The sequence below is a fragment of the Camelus bactrianus genome, chromosome 6 (genome assembly GCF_048773025.1).
Source record: "Camelus bactrianus isolate YW-2024 breed Bactrian camel chromosome 6, ASM4877302v1, whole genome shotgun sequence".
NCBI classification, from domain to species: domain Eukaryota; kingdom Metazoa; phylum Chordata; class Mammalia; order Artiodactyla; family Camelidae; genus Camelus; species Camelus bactrianus.
Genome location: NC_133544.1, coordinates 31,170,714 through 31,190,975, shown reverse-complemented (window position 1 = coordinate 31,190,975; position 20,262 = coordinate 31,170,714). Strand labels below are relative to the sequence as shown.

At 43.2% G+C, this 20,262-nt stretch overlaps 1 long non-coding RNA gene across 2 annotated transcripts in view; it reads right to left on the bottom strand.

Annotated features, from left to right (window-relative positions):
- LOC123618848 (uncharacterized) overlaps window positions 1–19,906 on the bottom strand; it is a 282,431-nt gene extending 262,525 nt beyond the window's left edge. Inside the window, exon 1 of one of the 2 annotated variants that reach the window (XR_012507488.1) lies at window positions 19,320–19,906. This is a non-coding gene — a long non-coding RNA (uncharacterized LOC123618848). The remainder of the gene's footprint in view (window positions 1–19,319) is intronic. The other variant, XR_012507489.1, reaches the window with a different exon arrangement.
- Between the last annotated feature and the right edge of the window lie 356 nt (window positions 19,907–20,262).

The window sequence follows — 20,262 nt, the reverse complement described above, 5'->3', positions numbered from 1 at the left end:
ACCAAGCTGGCACCCGCTGGGCCGCTAACCTCTTGAGTTTGGGGGAAAGAGTGGGACCTTCTTTGGGACTGGCCTATTGCTGGGTTGATGGGCTGGACCTGAGCTTTAAAAGTGTGTCTGATATTGCCACCCATGTCATCTCTCCTGGTAAAGGAGGCTGGGCAGATGCTAACATTTCTACTTTACAAATAAGAAAACCAAGGCTCAAATTCAACAAGGGATTTACTGAGGATAAAGGTGAGGCTCAAGTTCTACATCTTCTGCCCATGAATCTGATGTTTGCCTGTAAATCCACAAAGTAACTGAATGGCTTAATCTCTGTGTAAATATGCCCCAGTCTTCTGAGCAGATGAGAACAAGAGGTCCATGAGACAAGCAGGAAGTTGCCAAGGAGAGAGAAGGGGAGAGACTCTCAGGCAGAGTAGACAACACATGCAAAAGCAGGGAGGTTTACCAGTGCTTGGTGAGATAGAGAAAGCCAGAGAGAGCATGAGTCCTCCACTTACAAAAAAAATATTTCACAGCGATAAACCGTGCCTCCAATATGCTTCTTGCAACCATCCAAGAGTTGAGGGTACAGGACAACTAACTAACCCAAAACCTGAGGAAAGGTAGCTAAGGAGAAATGACTCGTGAGCGCTCATTTACTGGGGATGGATGCTGTTGAGCAATGAAGAATTCAGCTAAAATTCTCAGCAATTTGATAAAGAACAAGGTGAGAGTATTTGAAACCTCTGGGGAGAAGCAGATTTCAAATTCTACATCTTCTGCCCATAAACTCTGATGTTTCTTCTTCACAATCTCACTGGCCACTCAGAGAAGCATGGCAAGAGTCCTGAGGAAGGGTTCCTTGTGCAACAGGCTTGTGGGAGGGTAACAGCTGCTGCTGTGGGAAACACGAGAAGCCTAACCTGGATGCGGCTGCCCATCTCCCCAACAGAACCAAAGCTCTAAACTTTTGGGGGAAGAGCAACACACACTATCGCCCTTCGGGCATAGAAGAAAATTCACTTCAGCTGAGGGAAGAAAACAGACGAGCCCTGCAGGTGGGGCAGGAATACCTGCTGGACCAGCACTGCCTCTGGGAGGAGACAGAAGCACTGAGACACAGGGACATAGCCCCTGTGTGACACTTTCTAATTAGAATGACAGAGAATGTGTCTCCACTGCCCAACACCTCCGGCACCAGGCTAACAAGTAGCAGGTAACAAATGACAATCGAATATTGCTGAGAGACTTGCAAGAGTGTGGAGAGAGACTCTCTGAGGCAAACGCAAAGAGAAGATGGAAACTTGAGGGTAGAGAAGACACTAAGAAAAACCCTCTGACCAGCCCCCACTCTAAACACAAGGCTGTGCTAGAGGAATTTTAAGTCTGCAGTGTGCTAAGGCTAACCATGACGACAACAACAAACCTTGAGCCCAGTTCACTAAAAGTCTAGCAGAAGGAGAGGTGTGTTCATTTCCAAGCACAAAACCTATATAGTTTCCACTATGCTGTACAAGATGTCCGGATTCTTTAAAAATTACAAAGCATATTAGAAAGAAGAAGAAGTAAGTAATACTGTTAAGAGATAAAGCCAAAAAACTAGGCATATCATATTAAAACTGCTGAAAACAGAAGATAAATTTTTTTTTTAATTCAAGAAAGAGGAAAGAGATATTATATACATAGGAACAAAGATAAGAATACAGAAGACTTCTTGTCAGAAACCAAGCAAGCTAGACAAACATGGAGTGACATATTTGGAGTGCTAAAAGAAAAAGATTATTAACCAGAATTCTATAACCAGCAAAAATATCTTTCAAAAATGAAGGAGAAATACTTTCTAAAAACAAAACAAAACAAACCAAACCTGAGAGAATTAATTACCAGCAGATCTGCACAATAAGAAACACTGAAGGAAAAATTTCAGGCAATAGCAATATGATACCAAGCAGAAACTTGGACCCACCCAAAGAAATGACAAGCACCTGAGATGGAATAAATAAAGGGAAAAATAAAATTCATTTTTTCTTATTTTTAATGGCTCTAAAATAGCTGATTGTTTAAATAAAAATAGTAGCTATGTACTATGCATTTATATTGTGTGCAAAAGTAGACTATGTGACAACAATAGCACAGAGGATGAAAGAAAAAACTGGCAATACACTGTTGTAAGGTCCTGACATTACACACAAGGAGGTATAATATTAATTGAAGACAGACTCCAATTAATTGCAGATGCATGAAGCTGTATAATGCAAACCTACTGGCAATCACCAAAAGATGAAAAAGAAAAGGTATAAATAATAAGCCAATTGTGGAAGTAAAATGGAATCATAATGTATCTTTAATTAATCCAACAAGGTAAAAAGAGAGGAAAAATGTTAAAGTAGATGGAAAAAAATAGAAAACAACCATGTAGATGGTAGATTTTAAAGCAACTATATCAATGGCCATACTAATTATAAATGGTCTAAACCCATCAATTAAAATGTAGACATTGTTCAATTATATGAAAAAAAAAAAAAAAGCAAGACCAACTATAATGCAAAAAAAAACAGTCAAAGGAGAAACAGACCAGTCCACAATTATAGTTGGAGGCTTCAACACTCTCCATCAGCAATTATAGAACAAGAAGACAGAAAATCGGTAAGGAACAGCACTGTCCACCAGCTCAAGCTAATTGGCATTTACAGGGTACTTCACCCAACGAATGTAGAAAACATAATCTTTCCAAATGAATACAGACCAGTCACTAAGACAGACCATGTTCTGGACCACGAAGCAAACCTTAACAAATTTAAAGAAACAGAAGTCATACAAAGTGTGTTCTCTAATCATAGTAGAATTAAACTAAATTCTATAAAACAGAGATCCCAGACCGAGTTTAACCAGAAATTGTAGTTTCAGCAGGTTGGGAAGGGAGCTCAGTGGGCTTCTGAGACCATGCTGGTCTCAAAGCATGCATTACACATGCAGATAAAGACAGGCAAAAGCTTTATAATTTACTGTGAAATTAACATACATAGGAGGAAAACAATTTTTCATGATCACATTCCTTCCCATCTAACAGGAAATACCTATGCTTTGCTTTGATTTGAGATGCATATACAGTCAGCTTTTTGTATCCACAGATCCAATCCAAAAAAAAATTTTTTTTAATTCCAGAAAGTTTCAAAAAGTTAAACTTGAATTTGCTGCATGCTGGCAACTATTTACATAGCATTTACATGGTATTTACAACTATTTACATAGCATTTACATTGTATTAGGTATTATAAGTGATCTAGAGATGATTGAAAGTATACAGGAGGATGTGTGTAGGTTATAATTTATGGCATTTAATGTAAGGGAAACTTGAGCATCCAAGGATTTTGGTATCTGCAGGGGTCCTGGTACCAACCCCCCTCAGTTACTGAGGGATAGTGGATAGTCATCATCACTGCAGAGAAGGGCAGTGAAATACAGACTGATATCTGGGAACCCAAATCCAGGGTCTCCTGCTCATCATGCCCTGCTCTTTCCTCTCCTCTATCAGATCACACAGTGCAAGCAGTACAGTGTGATTCAGCCCTCAGGCCTTAAGGACCTAGGGAGCGAGGCTCAATCCTTGCTCCCCTGCTCACTAGCTATGTGGTTATGGGTATAGTACTTAACCTCTCTAAACTTCATTTGCTCATCTGTCAAGTGGAGATAGCAACTGTATCTATCTCAAACGGTTTTTTTGAGAATTAAATGGAGATGATGTATGAAAATACTTAGTACATGGTATGTATACCACAGTAAGTGCTCAATAGAGATAGTTATCACCATTATCATCAATTATCATCCATTATTATTATTCCTAGGGAAGAAATTCTCCTGGGAAGCTCTCCATAAGGCTAAAGCACTTATGCTGTTTAGAGACAATTTATTTAAATTTGGAACCTGGCAAGAGGCATAAAATCTATAGGTAGGAAGAAATTAAATCTGCTGTGATTTCCCATCTCCTCTCTGGGAAGATTGGGGAGAATAAAATGGAGCCAAATTACTGGGCTGTCCTTATACAGACTCTCTCACAGGAAGACCCTGTCCCATTTCATATCCCCCAGGCTGTTTTCCCTACCTGATTGTCAGTGTTTGAATTGCTTTAACCAGAACCAAACACTGTCATTCCACAACAGAAATATGACTTAAAATACATATAATGCTGGGATGAGTGGTACAGTGTATTACACTCACATTAAGGTAGAAAAGCAGATTTTATATAAGTAGGAAGGGGCTTTGTTTACATGATTGGAAGGTCCTTACTAAATAGGAAGACAGTACAACTTACAGACCACCTGAACCCAAAGAAAAAGGCAAATGAGTAAAACTAGAAGGATCCTGGAGGACACACAGAACAGAGGTCTTCAAACACCAGCTGTCCAACCACTCTGTTAGCATCACCTAAGGAGACTGTTAAACATACAGACTCCTAGGCTCCACTCTAGACCTACCGAATCTGAACCAGTTGGGGTGGGATGATAGAATTTTAACAAGTGGGAGGAGCCAAATGGGGGAATCCTGTATCAATACCAGCTTTTTCCCTTCACAGAGTTAGAAACTGAGCCCAGGAGAACGAAGTAACTTTGTCCAGGGTCATTTCACAGCTGTCTTCAACACACTTGGCTCAGCTGTAACTTTGGGAGTGAGAAAGCAGTGTGCACCGGCAACTCTAGTCACTTTCCCACCCGCCCCTAGTGGTTCACTTGAGCATTTAACACATGGACAGCGCCTTCTTCCCACGAGCCCGGTCTCTCTGTGCTACCCACGGAGACAGCACTCCCAGGATGGCTGAGCTAAGCCCAAACTCCTTGAAGCTGTTGTAAGTTCAACTTCTTGATTGCAACTTTTCTCCAAACAGAAAAACGATCAGCGCTGGAAATGTCACATTTGGCCAGTGGCTGGCAGTCATGATTGGAGCAGCACACGCTAACAAGAGGAAGTAGTAAGAGGCCAAAAATGAATCTAAAGGGAGCAAAGTGACCTCTAACCAACAAGAGAAAACATGGGCCAATCAACCGAGAAAATCGATGAGGTGAAAATGGTCTGCTCGGGAAAAATCAATAGGGTGCAAATCAGCTGTGCTCAACCCTGTGGCCTTGCACCTGGCTCTGACCCGAAAGCTAAAGTGCATCCTCCCTGCTTCCCAAAGACAGCTCCTCACTCCCATCCCAATCTCCTCCCCCAGCCCCACCAAATCTTCCTATTTATACCAGATTTTCTCCTTGAAATGCCCTCAATCTTGTCAACACATGAAAATGTGCTTTCTCTATCCTCCCAAGGCTACCACTTTTGCCCAGGACCTCATCGTTTTATACCTAGATTATTTCCAGAACCAGTTCCCTCTGCCTCCCTCCTGTCCTTGATATACCTGGCATGCAAAGCTCCTTGGTCTCCATTACTCCCTTAAATGAATCCTCTGCCAACAAGGACGATCTCTTCTTTATCCCTGCCTGAAACTCAAAGCTTTTGTCCAGAATGGTCCTTAGAATGCCTATTCTCTTCTCTCTCTGAACGTTCAGATCTTTGCCCATTTTGAGTTGAGCTAGAGTGTCTCCATCTCTACCAAGCCTTCCTGGAACACCAGCACCCCCCAAAGACCCCTCCTTCTCTCAGCACCTATGGGACTTTCCATCTGCATCCCTCATTTCTACATCCAGTACACGGCCACATTCACTGCTGCCATGCTGGGGGTTGGGGTAAGGGCTGGTATCTATAATATTCTAAACTCCAGGAAGAAGGCAACATAGAGTGAAAGTACACTGGGATGAGAGTTGGGAGTTCTTGGTTCTGTCCAGCCCCTGCCTCTAATTATTTGAGGTCCTTGAGCGAGTGACTGAACCTCTCAGGGCTTTTCTAGAAACTGACGTGGTTGTGTGGGAGATCGCTAAGTCTCCTTCTCACCAAATATTCTAGACTTTTAAGGCAAAACTTGTCTCTTCTTAATAGCCCCCATAACACTCACTAGCTCTCTGCTCTTAATTTTCTTTACCCTCTTAAGGTTCTCTTTCCTTATTTATTAAATGAGATTGGTAATAATAACTTTTTCATAGACTTTTTGAGAGGCTCAAATAAGATACTGCTTGTACGATACTTACCACAGTCCTGGCACAAAATAAGGGCTTTATAAAATTTTGTTATTATTATTAAAGAAATAGAGGAGCATATTAAATATCTGTTGAATAAATGAATAAACACAATTATTGTTTGAGCCCCCTCCCCAAAAAACTCAAGTAATTTAATTGCTATTTAAACAATAAGGCATGTTATCATTCCTTTAAAAACAGAATGTATTTTCCTTTTCTTTCCCTGAGGTAGAAATTCCCATTTATGATTGCCCTTCTATGTCCACATTGAAAGCAGAAGCTCAGAGCTATTTCTTCAGCCATCTGTGCTGGACATTGGGTCCCAGGAAGGTTAGGGAAAGATGTACCCATCCAAGGTGGCACTCCTGAAAGTCAAAGCCACTGCACATCCTGAAAAGTAAGCCCAACATCCCATTTAGAGAAGCAGTCGCTTTAACCTAGGACACAAAGATGGTGTTTCCTTGGGAATAAAACAAGGAGAAGGTAGAGTTCAGAGGCCACTGGGGACAAGGTGTTAAATGTCAGTGAACTCACTGAGTGAATCCTTTCCGTTCTCAAAGCAGATTCACTTGATGATGCTTCTCTGAGTCAGAAGATAGAGGAAACTCACCCCCTTGGTGCTCATGTACTGAGACAGCCAAGTCCAAAGCTGAGGAAGCCCGCCCTCAGGCAGGCCCCTGGGGATGAGATCACACCCGGAGCCAACCAGCGGGGAGGAAGAGTCCAGCTCAACAGGTCGGCATGTTTCAGGAGGAACCATGACAGGGCCAGCTGCCCCTGTGACTCAAAGGCAAGACAGTCAGGACATAAGACTGTCTGTAAGTACTCAAGGAAACAGTCAGGCTGCCTGCAGCCAATTAGGAAGCCAGAACGCATGGCACTCCGGAATTCAAATGACCCAGACTAGATTTAGGGAGAGTGGGGATGTCCTCTTCAGGAACATAACAACTTACTAAGCTCAGAGAAAAAAAAGCTTCATAACAATAAAAGTTTTTACTACTGCTTATGATTCCAAACTTTTAATATATTGCTTCAAGTGCCAACAAATAAATAAAGAAGTAACCAAAACACTTCCTCTCCTTTGATGGAATTCTACTGGGATTGGGAGGCAGGTGTGAGTGTGAGATACAGAACATGAAAGTTTCAAAAAGGTATTACTCAGTAATTAGTTTAGAGATGGATGATTGGTCAAAACCAATTTGTAAAGGAACTATTGCAGTATTCCTATAATCTTATGCATGTTCAGTATGTACCCCTCATTCCACAGGACACTTTTCTATCCTGAAATCTAATCCATTCTGGACCCTTTGTAGGTTGATGGTTGAAATGACAGCTACAAAGCCTCCCTTCATTGACACACAGTCACTGGAAGGTAGTAAAAACACAAAGTTTTTTGAAGTCTCTCTGCTGGAAGTCAGGTGGTGTGACATCTGGGGATGAGGTTACCCAATGTTTAATGGTTTTTTTCAATTATCTTGTGTTTGTATAGGGTGTGTGTATGATATCAAACATATAAAGCACATATGGGAACTTGACCAAAATTACTTGGCAACAAGGAAGGAAATGATGAAAGTGTGTGTAGTGTACCATGGTGAAGTCTCAGCAAAACAAGTGCGAAAAGAGAAGAAATGTTGTTGTGAAGTCACAGTAGAACAAATATTAAACACAGGGTCAAAAGGATGAAACATGTCACTGCTCTGCCTTTTACCAGTTTTAAGAGCTTGCATAAGCCCTCATCTTCTCTAAATCTCAGCTTCATCGTCTCCAAAATTGAGAAAATAGTAACTGTATTTTGTGAGATCAAAATACTGTTTTTCCTCATACAGGATCTCAGAGAGCAATGTATAAAGACAAATCAGTGAGTAGACCCAGAATTCTGATCTTTAACAGATTTCTTGATCTGTTTGGAAGATCTGTTGTTTGTGGTAGTATTTTCTATTCTCAGGGTCCTGGGCATGAAATAAAGGGTCAGCCCCTGAGTCCCTTAGTCAGGAAGGCACCCTCACCCCCAGTACAGTGAGAGCTTTGCTATGGCCACTGGGACTAAACAGGTGGGGACCCACGTCTTCTCACCTGCTCTGGCTATTAAGGTACAAAGGCAGAAATTCATTTTTATTTTCATACAGGAAGCCTCCTGGGTGGCCTTGTCTCCTGAATACTTCTCACATCCCCAAAGGAGGAAGCTTAATAGGTTGGTTCTGTGTTTATAATGGAGAGACCCACCACTCTACTGTCATGTTCCTCCAAGATCTCTGAGGGCACGCACGTGTGTGTGTGTGTGTGTGTGTGTGTGTATGCTTGTCAGCCACTATAGAAGTGCCCTGGGTCTAGAAGGCCACTGACTCTCTGAAGAAGACAAAGCCAAAGTGACAAGCTTAATCCTGCAGCCCGTGGGAATTCCATCCCTGACCACCAGTGACAGTCCTGAGTCTGCCTCAAAAGTGGTTTCAGCAAGCCTGGGAGCCCTGCCCTCCCCTCAGAGTCCCGTCCCTTGTTGTGCCAAGGCTGCCAGCCAAGGCACCAATTAATGTCAACGATGATGTCAGCACTTGCCTGGTGAGTCCCGCCTTCAGCCACATCTTTCTAATGAAGCTCTGGACTATTTAATTAGGAGCCCTCTGACAATTCTGTTCTTGTCACATCAGTCACAGACTGGAATACAAGGGAGAAAATTTCCACTGAACCCGTGCCACGGCATTTGCTCTTTAAATTGAGCTGAGTGGGATGCATTCACCTTGCTAATGCGTGGAAATAAGAGGTAATGCAGTTTCTCACCCTCTCAAGAGGGAAAGTACAAAGACACAGCCACGCATAAAACGAAGGGTGTTTGTTTCTCTCCCCATCCAAGTGGTTGTTTGCTCACCACTTCTTTTTGAGACATACGTGCACTGCCTTTTAGGACATTGTTCTTGGAGTCACTGGGACCTGAGTTTTAATTCTGCCCTGGCCTGATTTTGGGCTAGATTCTTAACTTCTCTGGGGCTCAGTTTTCTCACCTGTTAAATGGGAATAATAATGCCACCCTCTAAAGTTATTGTGATGCAAACAAACATACATGTAACTATAAAGCACTAAGCATAAGTATGAAATATTCAAAAAAGAACTTTTCATGTTACTGTTATATCTCAGTGTCCTGAGTTCTGAAATAAAAGGTTAATTCCACACCGAGAGAAATATAGCATTGGCTTTATTCGCCTCTCTTCTTTTACTCAATCCAGACCCTTTTTTTTTGTTCCAACCTAGTTACTTCACCACTTCTTATATAACATATGTTTCAGCTGCCTCACCACCCCAATTGTCTTCCTCTATAAATTCCAGTTTGTAAGCAATTTTCAAAAATTTCAGCTCCCAAGTTTAACCCCAAGCTCACTTTCACAAAGTACAATGGGACTTTTATTTCCCTTGAACTCGGTAACTTGCTGACTAATTCAGTCTCAGATCCGATTAACTTTTCAGCAGTCATTCCACGTGGGATGGGAAAGGGCCCTTCTAGCCCAAGGGCCAAGACAAAATTTTCTTCCAATTTATTTGGAAGAAGCCACCTAACTCCACTGATGTAAGTTTTCATTAAGTGGAGAGAAAATGAGATCTTGAGTTACACAATTCATCTGTGATTATTACATTCTTTGAAAAGGTTAAGGTGTTTACCACAAAATATAAAACAGTATCCTGCATCTTTACCGCTGAAATTTCAGGAAGGAGATTGAGAAAGTTTGGAAGGCAACCATCTACTAGAGAGTCCTGGGAGACAAGCAAAGATTGGGATGGAATCTGACAATCAAGGAAAATGAAGATAAAGAGTAAAATAGACCCACAATTTCACTGGTTTCCCCCTTCCAGTTCAAAAGAAAATGTAAGTCTTTTCAAAAGCTAAAATTGCCTTTAAAAAAATAAGAAAGTAAGATGGGATTTTTTTCTTTTTCTAAAGATGAACTTTTTAAGGGACATTCCAACAAAGAGACTCACAATCACCATGTGATCACAGCACAAAAGAATATTAACTGGGAACAAGATCCATTTAGAATTTTTCATTTCTCTTTCAATTTGTACCCAGGTCAATAATATATATATATATTTTTTTAATCTGGCAGGGATTTCCACATTCCATAGTATAACTGCACGCGAAGCCTTTTGTGTCTGGCATATCTGCAAAGCCGCCACTTCCCTCTAGAGCCAGCCCGAGAAAGAAGAAGGAAGAATGGCTTCGCTGGGCTGAGTTTTCTGAGAGCCAGAACCTGACAATGACAAGGAAGGGAAGTAAAAACTCTTACATGCTAGCAAAGGAGCATTTTCACTAATAACTAAGAGGTAAGTTAAGAGTTCCTTAATGCTCCTATCCAAAGGCAGAACCAAGAGAGAAGGTAAAATCATCTGTCCCTTCAACCTGAACATGGAACCAGAAATATGGAGGCCAAGCGTTCTAACCCAGGGACTCTATTTGGGAGCTAAAATGGACAGGTAGAGAATGAATGACAGACAGAGGGACAGACAGAGGGACAAAAGAGATCCTGAGGGAGCCCAGAGAGAGAAATGAGACAGAGAAGATATGATTTAAAGACATGAAGCAGAGAAAGACATGGGTAGATACATGAAGCCCAGCCATGCATTATGTATAAATATATAATTTTTCATTAAAAAAGAATACACGTCTTCACCAGAGAATCAGCAGTGCCTCAAAGTGCTTGGCACAAGGCCAACAGTCGGTAATTGAACAGATAGATATTTGTTGAATGAATGAATGAACAAACAAATTAACAAATGAGTTGAACAACAAGAATCTTTCTTTTGGGAGAGTTTAGTTACCATCTAACCAAGGTTGGGGACAGAAAACAGAGAACTACTCCAAATGGTTCAGGCAGAGAGCTTCATGTGGGGTCACAGGGGCTTACGTAGATGCCAGCAGAGCTGGATGAGCATCACTCAGTCTGAGAGCTGCTCAAGCATACATTTCAAGGTCACCCCACCGTGACAAGCCCCAGGTCAGGAAGCTGCTGCTTCAGTCCTGGTCACAATTATCCTTCATACCCACAAATCTGGTGAAGACACAGGGATCCTGGTCCCACTACCACAACTCTCCCAACACTTGTGTCATGACCCACTTGCCAGCAACAACAGCTAGAGAAAAGTGGCACCTGCCTCCTTTCTCCTGAACCTCAGCCCGAGTACACCTAATTGGCAGGACAAATATTGCATCCATGAATCTGGGTCATGTAGTTTTTATAGCTTCCTAACATATCAAACTAGAAAGAGGGTGGGGTGAAGGTTGAAACAGCCAATCCATGTTGGGAAGTTCTTGCAATCTAAGGAGAAAAATGGTTGGTCATGAGAGAGGACAGAGCAAAAGAAGAAACAGAAAGGACTAAGAGATAAACATAAGTACTTTATGGACTTGACTTTCTAGTATGTTCCAGTTCAAATCTTGGGTCTATCACTAGGCCTCATGTATCTTTTGGGGTTTGTAAAACTTGCTTACTTCAGACACAAAAGAACAAAATGCACGCCATTCCCCAAATATCATCTCTTCTACGACTTCATCCATACAGAAGACAGCCAGTATTCCGGAAAGAAATGACAGTATAGTAAGGCTAGGACCTGGCCTGCCAAATGTTTCCTCGGGTGGAATCTTGAAAGCCTTCCCATCTGTTGCACAGAGGAGGCAGGTTTTCCAAACCAACTTCTGAAAGAATCACAGCCTGGGGTGGCCATGAGAATGGGCCTCACAGACTTCCAATTGCAGAATGCCACTGCTCAAGGGCCCCAAGCTGCTGCCGCCTGACATCTGTTGAAATTCATCACTGCTGTGGTACCCAGGTCACTCTTCCCACAAGCTGCTCCCAGGTAATGACTGAGCACAGCAAGGAGTCTAAGGCAGGCTCTTTACTGGGAGAAATGGGACTCCTTTAATGGGGGGCATAGGCTCAAGGACTCCCCCAGATCTTTGCCAAACTTTCTTAGAACTTCCCTTTGCCTGCTCAGCTGTCTCGGGTGCTCCCGTGTAACCTTCCTTTCAGGTTCGCATCATGATCTAATGGCTCTGCCAGCCCCTCTCAGCTTCCTCCCATTTTCTCAGACATTTTCCCAGGCATTTCTCTTCAGAAACCTAGTCTATAAACTCCATGTCAGTCTTGTGCAACACTGTAACCTCAGCCCCTGGCTCTATGCTGGGCACGTAGTCAGCACTTTAAAAAAAATTAAGTCTCAACCTTGATCCTTATGAAGGCTGACTTGATTCAAAATCGCTCACAGAAGATTATTTTTACATTTATTTTTTATTACTTACTAATCCCCTAAACAAGGGCACATCTAGAAGGAACTAAATTCAGAGGTGACTTTCATGGTCCAGATCATGTAAAGTGGAGAAAGGGATTGCCACGTGCCCACATGGCAACTTCAGTGTTGCCAACGAACTCTTAACACAGTCTGTCCAACTACAGTGATACAGTGAATACCTGTTCAGCCACCCTTGGAGATCATTACCATGTGAAATGTTCAGGGATACCCAGCCCCTCTGAGCAGTCTAAGAGGGCCTGGGGTTGCTTCTATACCATTGTTCCAGCTCTGGAAGTAAACCAGGAAGCAGAAACTGCATCCTGCCCAACCAACATTAAATCCATTGAGCCCACACACCAAGGGCTCGCTTGGTCAATAGGGTTTGACTCTAAATGAAGCAAGAACAGGCATCTGGCCAAGACAGTCCATGACCTAATTATTAGCATCTTTCTAGGGTAACTTTGATTATAGAGGCAAAGAATGCTACTTTTTTGTGGCCTAGAATTTGAAAAAGGAGAACAAAGATTTCTGAATAACAAAGGTAAGGCTCAGCGTGATGAGTCTGTGTCTTTTGTAGTGATTCTTTTTCCCTTTACCCCTCCTCCCATTTTTTTTCTACCACTCTGGATCCTGCCCCTACCCAGCTAGGCATGATTATGAAGTAGGGAAAGCCTGGTCCTTAGAAATTCATTCAAAAGTTTAAAAAAAAAATACACTTCAATAAAAAAACAAAATTAAAAAAAAGAAATTCATTCAAAAATCATTTATTGAGCACATACTACATTTCAGGCCTGAAATCAGGTTCTGCAGAGACCGTGATGAGGCCAAACTGACACACTTTCTACGTTTGCTACCTTGATACTTTCACTAGCTCCTTAAGTTTGGGAGGGAGATCATCAGTAATAAAGTAATCTCACAAATCAACATCCAATTATACCTAAGAAATGTGCTATGAAGAGCAGGATGCTACGGAGCCTCCCAGAGGAAATAACAGATGGAGCTAAGGTGTGAAGCTTGAATAATGGTTAACTGAGAAGAGGCGGGTAGATAAGAACTGGGTGGGGAAGGGCGAGGGGCTCCACGCAGGCAGATCATGGTGTGGAAAAGCAGGAAGAAACACAGAGCATTTCAACAAGTGTTCTAAGGCCAGGGTGGCTGACCCACCCCCAGCGTGGAGGGAGTGCAGCGAGGTGAGCCATGGAAGAGGCCACAGCCAGACCAGCAGGCCCTGCACGCGTGCCAGAGCCCTGAGGACTGTTTCTCCTTTGGCTTTTCTTTATCCCCTTATCCCAGAGCCCAGTTCTCCTAAGCTTGCGAGTGACTCAGCTGTGCATGCTCTCCTTAAGCACTGCAAAATTCTCCTCCTCCCCTCCCTGTCCGTGAAAACACGCAGGCTCTCAGCCTGGGCTAGAGTCCCCCGTCCATTCCTGCTATCAGCTCTGCCTCCTTGGCCCTGCTGCTCCCTTAGTGCCAAGTGTCTGGCTACGTTCTCCCTCTTAGCTCAGATTTATTCTCAGCTCCTCCCTTTGTCACAATATAAATACCTGGCCAGCACCTACTGTGTAATCCTTCCCAACAAGAGGGAAAGCAGAGCCCCTCTGCTTTAACCCACAGCAAGGAATCCCCAGTCAAGGTCTCCAGGGAGGGTATCCTTCAGGGAGGAGAGAGATCTGTGAGCACCACATTCCTGGTACTCCTTAAATCTGCTGTGTAAGCCAGTGTCACTTTCCCCAAAGGATGCTTGTCTGGCTCCTAGCAGAGATGTATAAGAGAGAAGGTCATCCACAGCCACATTCAATACACCAGTGCTTCTTAACTGGGGATGATTTTGGCCCCTAGGGGACTTATGACAATGTCTAGGGACATGGTTGGTTGTCATGCTGGAGTTGGGTAGTGATGCTTTTGGCAGCTAGTAAATAGAAGCTAGAAATGCTGCTAACATCTCTTTTTTTTTTTCTATTTTTTTTTCCCTTAAAGGAGGCTCTGGAGATAGAGCCAAGCATGAGCCCTACCACTGAGCTATACTCCCCACCCTGCTGCTAACATCTTAAATGTCCTGCAACATACTGGGCAGCCCCCACAACACAGAATTATTTGGCCCAAAATATTAATAATCATGAGACTGAAATACCCTGCAGTAAACTCCTCCAACTTTGAAATGACAGTTCAAGGTTTATATCCCTCATCCCTGATTAATATCATTAATTTATCATAATTAGTATCATTTGGCGGCTAACCACCTCCACAATGAGTTCACATAATTACTGCCTATATTTGTATGTATTTTTGTTGATTACAGTTTTACCCTCCTTGTTTCTCTAACTTGGACATTTAAAGTCTTCCAGAAGATAATACTTCATATGCACTTAGTAACCCAATAAGACCTGGTTGAGCAGTTGGCATCCAGCAGTCTTACCCTATGTTGAGAAAGATGATCAGTTGCTGAGAAGTACAAGGTCTCCCTTCTGCTTTGTACGTTCGCTTTATACAAGGGAGGGGGCCTGCTGCAGTGGACCCAGAGCTGCCCTGTGCGGAGGGAGGGTGGTTAACAGTCCATACAGAATCGAACATGCTAGAGTGACAACAATCTCAACATCTTGGTGGCTTTTAAACTACAGGAGTTTGTTGCTTGCTCACACTGCGTATGCCTTGCAGGCCAGTGGGGGTTCTGCTCCCCCGTGTCACTCAGGGCTCTGGGCTGTTGGACACTCTACCATTTCAAGATGGGGCTTCTGGGCTCACTTTAGGAGGGAAAGAGATGCTAGACAACCAAGCCTGAGCCCAGAACTGATACAAGTCACTTCTGCTCATGACTCACTCAGAAAGTCACATAGCCTCAGCCAGACTAGAAATAACAGCGTGAAAACTAGCAAACGTAGGGGAGCAAATAGAATATTAGATGAGTTTGAATTCCAGCTTTATCACTTACAATCTGAGGTAAGTTATTTAACTTCTCTAAGCCTCAGTTTCTTCATCTGTAAAGTGGCAATAATAGCAAATATTTACTTTGTAGAGTGGGAGGATTAAATGAGATGCTTTGTGTATAACCCATGGCATACTTCAGTTATATAATATTGTCTCAATAAGTGAAAACTGCTATTTGATGACAATAGTGATAACGTTCTTTGGGCCACAAGCAGGTGTAGGTCCAACAGATCATAATGTAAAGTAGACCCCCAAAAAAGCTACTCTCTTTGTTGTTTTTTTTTTTTCCACTGGGGTAACATGGTGATTTGTCAAAGTTTCTTTTGATTCCTGAGAATAGTTTTCCTCTTTGTTCATTCATCCAAGATCATTTTTGAATACCTACTATGTTCCAAACTTACACAGATGCTGTGAATAGGAAAATGAATAAGGTCTCAGTCCTGTCTTCAAGAGTTCACAGTCTGCAGAGGAGCCAGCTGAGGTCTATGGAAGCCCTAGGACAGCACCCTGCCGACCAGGGAGGCAAGAGTCAGGTCCCAAACGGCAAATGGAAGTTATCAGGGAAGGGGATGGCCTGGACGAAGGAGAACAACCCAGCTAAGGAAAGAACACTTACAAAGGTACAGTCTATCATTTAGCAAGTCCAGAGCGCTGAGGGAGGGGAATGGGCAGATGCAGAATGATCTTCCACACAAAGAAGAGTTCAAGCAGGACACTGACTTGATCAAATTTGCTTTTGAAAGACTCTACTTAAGATGCTGTCTTAGTCTGCTCAGGCTACTGTAACAAAATACCACAAACCGGGTGGCTTAAACAACAGAAATTTGTTTTCTCACAGTCCTGTAGGCTGGATGTCCAAGATCAAGGTGGAGTCAGGTTTGGTTTGTCCTGAGGCTTCTCTCCTTGTCGTGCAGATGGCCACCTGCTTGCTGTGTCCTCACATGGTATTTTCTCCGTGGTCTGTATACCACTGGTGTCTCTTCCTTTTCTTATGCGGACACCAGGTGTATTGGGTGGGGATTAGGGCCCCACCCTTATGAACTCATTTAATTTTAATTACCTCCTTAAAGGCCCCCATTTCCAAATATAGTCACATCGAGGTGATGGGTGGGAGTTAGGGTTTCTATACACACATTTGGTGGGGAGTCGTGGATATAATTCTGTCCATGAGAGTGGACAAGCTTGGTTGCAGGCAAGCCAGAGACGCAAAAGCAGCAGCAGCAGCAATCCAAGCAAAAAACTGTGAGGCTTGCACGGAGTTAATGGGAATAGGGGGTGAACAAAAAGGGAAGCATCTGAAAAATTAAAAGTTGATGGGATTAATGAGACGTGGTGGTGATACACCATGGCTATGACTTAGGCAACTAGGTAGGGAATAATCATCCCAGGTACTGAGGTGCAGGCTGTGAAAATGCGTTAAGGAAATCTAAGTCTAAATTGGAATCGGGAAGCCACGAAGGGAGGGCTCTCAGGCACGAGCCCCTGTGCAGTAGGAAGAAGGAAGGGTTTCTCTGTCGCAGCAGCAAACTGCCCTCATCTGCAGCCAATGAGAAGCTGCCACCACTTCAAACTCTCATTTTCCTCCAATGAACTTTTGCTCAAAACAACCCCCCCAACTTCCTCCGTTCCTCTATAAAAGAATGTTCTCCTCATTTTTCTCCAGACTTACCTGTGATTCACCATCATTTGTTTGCCCCAAATTGCAATTCCTCTACCATTCCCAAATAAACTCATTTTTTGCTTAAATAAAATTGCCCCTTGCTCTGTATAAGGCTGACAAGGGGCAGCAGTACATAGGGGACAGACAAAGCGTTCATGTTTTAACGGTTGGTTTTGAGGTTCCTGAGGGAACACCCCAGTGGAGAAATTAAACATGTAGTAGGTATGTGGTCTGACTCTGGGAAGAAATCTAGGCTCAAAATACAGATCTGGGAATTGTCAGCATAGATGGAGCTGGCTAAGGACATGAGAATGAATGAAACCACCCAAGGAAAGAAAGTAGACTGAAATGAAGAGGTGGCCAATGGCCAAAAGTCAAGCCTTAAGAAAAAAAAAAAAACATGTGAAGAGTAGGTGGAATAAGAGTTGCTTGTGAAGGTGCCCAAGAAAAAGACCCAGGAAGGGAACTGAGCAATTAAGAGCAGTTGAGGTCACAAAAGCCAAGGGAGGTATGGGTTTCAGGAAAGGCCTGGTCAGCAGGGTCCAAATGCGATTGAAACATTAACAATGTGGGTTTTAAAAGGACTAAGTGTGCAGCTATCACAAGTGACCCCCATCAGACCATTTCCAGGTCAGCACAAGAGGCAGAACCTATGCTGGGAGGGTCTGACCAAGGGGGATAAGGCAGGGGGGACATTGAGTAAACTAACCCTTTCAATTTACTTGTGTGAAGGAAATAACAAGGAAAGAAAGGAAACTACAGAGGAACCTAAAACAAATTAAGAACTTGGTTTTGTTCAGCTGAGAGACTTCAGCACATTTATATGCTGAAGAGATGTGCCAATAAACACATAGATTGAAAATATAACCAAGTGGAAGAAACTGATAGCATTAGATCCCAAGGAAGTAGGGGGATGCAACCCAGGGTCCACGTGGACGGAATGGCATCAGGTATCAGAATCTTTTGCATGGACAGATTACGCTCTTGAAATCAATAAGGAAAATCAGCATGCCCAGGCTCCAACCTCTCCAACCCCCGTCTGCTCAGACATCTCCCTCTTTCTCAGGACTAACCCATTTTTCCAGGTCGGGCTATTGTTAGCTAGACATCTGGGACTTAGCACAATTTCTAGTAAGTTCCATATATATTTGCTGAATAAGTGAATTTAGGAGCAGAACCTTAGCCTTTTCTGTGCAGACCTTGCACCTTCCCATGGTCACCAAAGAGTGGGCCATATAGAGGTCAGGGGGAAAGAAAAAGTGAGCACACTTGCAGGGAAGGTCACTAAGAAACATTCATTATTCATTCCATAAACCTCTACTGAGTGTATGGCTTGCCTTCAGCCATAGAACAGATCGCCCAAGGCAACTGACTCACAGGGACTCCTCCAAACTGGAGGATTCCCTGCTCCCTGCAAATGACAAATCCTTGACTTCTACACACACCCATCTGCCATGATCTGGAGCCCATATATTCTTTCTGAATCCGCAGCATTGGGAAACAGATCACTACCAATTTCTCTTTCTGTCAACAGGATCTGAGGAACAATTATGCCCAATTGACACAGGGAGCTCCAAGTGCCTTCAGAATTCAGCCTGAAGCCCAATTATATTTCTCTAGCTTGTGCCACAGTACATGAACAGTACAATTTGTCTCACTTCTTTCTCTGGCTTCTTAGAATATTCAAAAAATTTTGGCTCAGTGAAACCAACCAAGCATGTTCTTTAAGAATAATTTTGAGTGCGATCCATAAGCCAACTTAATATGATATATATTCTGAGAGAAATTCGGTTGAAAGCATCTAGATATATTATTTTTAAATTATATGCACATGAGTAAAGTATATTGCACACAAATAATTTTAAAATGCTGTTGCTAGGTTGAATGTAAATCAAGGTTGTAAATATGTACATGTGCACACACAAGGTCCCAAATTCACCAGTGAGCTGTTTTGTAAAAATTATTTTCTAAGCTGGTTGTTTGAAATTTAGACTGTATGTTTACAGAAATAATGCCATGAATGGTGGGCAGCTTCCCAGAATTATCTCCAAAACCCCTGACATATAATTCAGATGAACTAGGTGGGACTGATCTGGTTCCTGTGGAGAGTGGACTATGTTCAGAAAAGGAAGAAAAGGAGGGTAGAATAGGGGAGCATAGAATAAAAAGGAAAAAAATCAGCTCCAGCTAAAAACTGTTAGGGAGCAGTGGTCTGTGCACCCTCCTCTTCCCAAGGCTTCCATGTTGCCCTGGTTCTCAGGTTCTGCAATCCTTTCCCCAAGCTCAGATCTCCACTTGACACCAAAGGCTCCATGCAGCAGCTGTGCCCATGACCGAAAACCACGTTCCCTCAGGAGAACAAATCTTACCCTGTGAACAGAGCAGCGCTGTGTCTGGGCTTGTCCTCAGGACAGGACCAGTCTGGAACTCCCTGGTGAGACCAGACCGAGGGAGGGATGGTTTGGCTCATTCAAAGAAGGCTCGTTCAGTCTTGCTTGCTTTTTTTTTTTCTTTCCTTTTCTTTTTTTCCCCCCAAACTGTATAGCTGCTAACACTAAAATCAGGAAGAGAGAGTAGATACTACGATTGCTCAGCAACCTCCACTTACCCTTTTCTGGGCAGACTCCCAGCCCATTAGTAGTAGGTGGGGCCACATGACTGCTTCTGGCCAAAGGACTGTGAGCAGAACTGACACGTGCCTTCGGGGCAAAGTCAGGGAAAATTCCCTATGGGTGTTCCCTGCTCTGTCTGTTTCTCAGTGTACTGGTTTCCCAGGGCGGCTGTGACAGAAATTATTGTCTCAGAGCTCTGGAGGCAAGAATCTTGACATCAAGGTGTTGGCAGGACCGTGCTCCCTCTGAAGGTGCTGGGGACAGATCGGTTCCAGGCCTCTCCCCTCACTGCTGGTAGTTCCTTGACTTGCGGCAGCGTAACTCCAAGCCCTCATGTGGCGTTCTCCCTGGGTGCGTGTCTCTCTCTGTGTCCATGGTTTCCCCTTTTGAGAAGGAAAGTAGTCACATTGATTTAGGGCCCACCTACTGACCTCATTTTAACGTGATTACCTCTGTAAAGACCCTGTCTCTAAATAAGGTCACATTCTCAGGTACTGGGGATTAAGCCTCCAACACATCTTTTAGAGGGGATGCAATTCAACCCATGACATTTGGCCACTGGGAACATGGAAACCTAGTGTTGAGGTGGTGGAGCCTGGATCACTGGGTCAACGAACGCATGGAGGGAAACTGCCCTGGAGAGTTGCCAAGACTCCCAGGGAACTTCACATGTGGGAGGAAAAGTTTTTGTTAAGCCTTT